Source organism: Canis lupus, chromosome 18, assembly GCF_048164855.1.
Source record: "Canis lupus baileyi chromosome 18, mCanLup2.hap1, whole genome shotgun sequence".
NCBI classification, from domain to species: domain Eukaryota; kingdom Metazoa; phylum Chordata; class Mammalia; order Carnivora; family Canidae; genus Canis; species Canis lupus.
In genome coordinates this window covers 58,925,996-58,930,877 of record NC_132855.1, presented here as the reverse complement: position 1 = coordinate 58,930,877, position 4,882 = coordinate 58,925,996, and the positions used below count along the sequence as shown (strand labels likewise).

Sequence of the window (4,882 nt, the reverse complement as noted above, 5' to 3'; positions counted from 1 at the left end):
AAGAGACTCATTCTCCTTATGATTACATTATGTTAAATTAATTAAAAATATTTAAGCCTTTATGGTGACCATAATTATCTTCCAGTTATTAGGTATACACCTCAAAATGTCTTCACAGAAACAGTTCCATCCAATGACCTGTATATATTGCTTTAAAAAAGAATTAATGAAAAATCAGACCTGAAACACTCCTTAAAAACCACCTATTGCAAATTTTTAGTTTTTAATTATTGGGAGGAAGTTATTTGACTCAAAATAAATCCACTTTCCTTATTAATGTTCTGTATACTTCAGAAAATACATCAATTAATGAAATTTTCCAATACTGTACATTAAAAGTGAAACATAATTTAATGAACCTTGATTTAGCTAAATTGTACAGTGTGTGAAAATCTCCTAAACCTGGAACTATAGAATATTCTTGGATGCATAGATGGGGACCTTCAGGTCAGCCTATATCACCAGAGGAAGAGCTAGATCCAGTGTTGTAGATAATTCTCCCAAATATCTGTGCTCACGTAGGTCCTACCACTAAGTCTGTGATTTGTATTGTCTCTCTTTCTTCCATTTCCATTAATATTTCAAAGTCTCTAATTATCACAAGCCATTTGTCCCCAATTTTTTCCTTTTTATTGTCAACTCTATTCCTCTACTTCTCTTCCCTATACTCCATTTCCTTTTCTTTAAGAAACTTCTCTTCTTCAGAATATTTTTTTTCTTTTCCCTTGGTCTTCTTCATTTTCCATTAACAGTTGGCATGAAAGAATGGAGAATCACCAAGATGCTCTAGCTAGGATGTGAGAATTCTTGAAATTTCATATAATATGGTGACACTTATGAAACTATAAATCTTATTTTGACATTCAGAGAACAAAGAAAGAAGTTAGCAATTCTTTTATGTTGACTACCTTGGGAACAAGACTGTATTTGTTATATATTTAAATAGTTATCAATATTTTTTTATAAATTTTTATTGTAGGAAGCTTGGATTTTCTCAATAATATTTATCATTAAAATAGGTGAAAATACCAAATACATAACAGTTATGCAAATAAATAAATGTGTAATCTAAAAGGAGTTATTCTCCTTTTCAATACTTGGCATATGTCATTCTTTAAGGCACTTTTCTATGCCAAAATATTAGAGCTGCGAATGAAATTATTTTCCTGAAATACTAATATAACATTTTTTTAAGTTGAGGGTTTTTTTTAAGATTTTATTTACTGGGCAGCCCCGGTGGCTTTTCTTTAAAAAAAAAAAAAAGATTTTATTTATTTATTCATGAGAGACACACAGAGAGAGAGAGAGAGGCAGAGACACAGGCAGAGAGAGAAGCAGGCTTTATGCAGGGGCCCTGATGTGGGACTTGATCCTGGGACACTAGGATCGAGCCCTGGGCTGAAGGCAGGCACTAAACCATTGAGCCACCAAGGGATCCCCTGGTATAACATTTTAATTCTGTGAAAATAAATAAGGTCATTCCATTTCTGTGTGTCATTAAAATAATCCAAAAGGTCTTTATTAATTAGTTTACCTATTTTTAGAAGATTAGTTAAAATTAACAGAAGTTCATTTCAAATATCAGTATATAAGCAAAATATTTCCTAGGAAAAATTAAACAGCAAACAGATTTCAAACTAATTTGCCCTTATGATGGGTAGAATATTGTGATAGGCACAGGGCATATACCACTAAAATGTAACTTATAGGATAGTTCTCAGGCACTTGCTTTGTCCTTAGAGGTATACATTAATTTATATAACACATGTAAATTGTGGTGCTACATAGAAAACATTTCTTTGATAATCATTTAAAAATAAAATTGAGTTAGGTTCTTCTGGCTCTGTGATCTATTTCCTATACATATTGTGGCTCATTTTGCAGTGTTATCTAGTACATTCCTGATTCTACCCATCTTGAACTGCAATAGGTTTGTAAGTGATGCCTTCACTTACTGTGGTGTAACTCATTCCCCTTCTCCCCAAAATAGCACATTGCCATGAAGTTTTTAAAGTGTACAAAGGGGTTTCTCTTTTGTTCCCAAGAGATGATGCTACTCAACTTATCTAAGTGTAACAATATGAAATCAATTTCTCAAAACAAACAAGAAAGGAAAACAAACAACAACAACAAAATGATGGCTCCCTTCTCCAAACAGGTTGATAGAAGCAAAATTATTCTCAAAAGAGAAGTAAATATCCTTTTATTTCTTGGGAAAATAGTTTAATGGATGTTTATATTAAGATGGGACTCCAAAGCTTTGTCTAAGGTGAAAAAGTTAAAATATGCAGTATAAATCCTTCTGCTAATTAAGGAAGGAAATCCTTCTTCTAATTAATCCTCTACACATGTAATGATATTGATCCCATACACCCTTTCACTGGGCTGGTGTGACACAATGGGAAGAAGATAGGATTATAGGGGGAATCAAGAGAGCAGGAATTCTGTAGTTATTGAGAAGACAACCAGGAGGCATGATAAGACAAAACTATATAAATGTGAGGAGGTAATTTCCTTTGATCAGGGACACTGATAAAATTTAGCAACAGAAATGCATAACCTCTTTTTCTACTGGGTTCTCTATTGACCTATAACTGTGGGTAAGTCAGTAAAGTGACTACATGAGAGTCAACTGAAGTTTGGATGACAGGGTTGTACACATGCATCTAGTACACTACCAACCTGGGGGCATTGTCACAGTATGCATTTGAAAATTAAGCAGACAAATAAGCTTGTGTCTTCTCTGAAAATTCCAGAAAACACAAATTACCTAAAATGGTGTGGAGAAACCAGACCATCAGCTCTGACTCGATCCTGCTAAGAATCTTTGATTACAGTCCCACTCACATATTTTTTTTTTCTCACTGGTCTTGGGCATCTTTTCAATGGCCTTCTTGGGAAACACTGTCCTGGTTCTTCTTGTCTACCTGGACACCCATCTCCACATCTCCATGTACTTCCTCCTCAGCCAGCTCTCCCTCATGGACCTCATGTTCATCTGCACCATTGTACCCAGGTGGCCTTCAACTACTTGTCTGGCAGCAAGTCAATATCTCTGGCAGATTGTGGAGCTCAGATATTCTTCTATGTGTCCCTGCTTGGAGCTGAATGTTTCCTGTTGGTTGTCATGGCCTATGACCATTATGTGACTATATGCCACCCACTTTGATACACCATCCTCATGAATCAGGAACTCTGTGTCCTCATGACTGTTACTTCCTGGATCTTGGGCTTTTTTGATAGCATTATTGTGCTAGTAGCAGCCCTGTCACTGTCTTTCTGTAGCTCTCCGGAAATTCATCACTTTTTCTGTGATGTTGCTGCCCTTTTCCCTCTATCTTGCACAGACACCTCTGCTTTTGAAAGGCTGCTTTTCCTCTGCTGTGTGGTGATGCTAATATTACCAGTGTCTGTGATCATTACTTCCTATTCATATGTCCTTCAAGCTGTCCTCCACATGAGCTCTAGAGAAAGTCACCTCAAAGCCTTCACCACCTGTTCCTCCCACCTGACTGTGGTTGGACTGTACTATGGTGCTGCTATGTTCATGTATATGAGACCAGCTTCTAACCATACACCAGACCATGACAAGATAGTATTTATCTTCTACACCATCCTCACCCCCATGCTGAACCCTCTCATCTACAGTCTCCACAACAAAGAGGTATCCAGGGGACTTCAGAAACTGTTGAGGAAAGGAAAGTTAATGTAACTTCATCAAGTATCTTTGAATGTCAACTCTGCTCAACATCTTTCTTCTAGTTTGACTTTTTTCCCTCCATTTTTTGTTCAGTTTTAAAATAGCTTTATTTGGTATAATATAATGTAAAAATTACAGGTAAAGTAGGTTGGATTTAGAAATAATCATAGATTATCATTTTATCTCCAGTGAATTTCAGTTATATCTGTAGTTGTTAGCCAGGAGTACTTAACTTTGGAATGCCTGACTTTGAACCTGGTAGGAGTCTGATTATCTTTGCTTTATCTAAGAAAAAAAAATAGAGTTCATCCATTGATTTTTGCTGTGCTTTCTCATTGCTTAAGGATTATTTAATCATATACACTTGTTTTCAAGTATACTTTTCCTCAGACCTGTGTATTGCCTGTTTTGTTCCTGACTGTTCTCAACCTAATTCCCGAACTTTTAGCGGGGGGTAGTTAGTATTATCAACTCCTTCAATCAAGCTTTAAGGCCATGTAAAATAGTTCTTAGAAGTTCCTACTTTGTTAAGCTTTAAATTAGAAATGGCTATTATAAGAAGTTTATATAAAATGTCTATTTGGTTAGACTATACAGTCTTCGTTTTTATTGTGATTGATTCTAATTCTCACTTATCCTTATAGTAATAACTAGAATAAATTTGAAGATATTAGAAAATTATTATTTCCTGGATATGCCAGCCATGGTTTTTATACAGCTTTGAAAATATAACAGTTTATATAAAATATAAACGGGATTTATATTATCCGAAAAAAGGAAATTAAAGTTTCCTTAAGAGAATTTATGGTCTCTAAATGTTCACAATGATTATTTTATTTTATTATTTTATTTTATTTTCTCCAATGATTTTAATGCTCCATAGAGTTTCCATACTTTGATGTAACTAAATTGTTATTAGTTTATTGCAATTTGCATATCTGAATTATCCACATTCTGAAAATTGAAAGTAACTTTTGCCTGCTTCACTTGGTTTATCTTAATTTCTCTATATTTTATCATTAACCTAATCTCCATTTTTCAATATATTATTGCTCTATTAATGCATGCTTCTTTTTGCTAAAACTAGATTTTATGCTTTAATGATATGCATCTTGTGTTACATTTTTTGCACCTTTTTTATCAAAATGGCAACATTTTGGTACAAGTTGAATATTCTCAATA

The 4,882-nt window shown here is 34.3% G+C and overlaps 1 pseudogene; it reads left to right on the top strand.

The window, feature by feature from the left end:
- Positions 1 to 2,775: 2,775 nt before the first annotated feature.
- Positions 2,776 to 3,712, top strand: LOC140609585 (olfactory receptor 2M4-like; annotated as a pseudogene).
- The last annotated feature ends 1,170 nt before the right edge of the window (positions 3,713 to 4,882 follow it).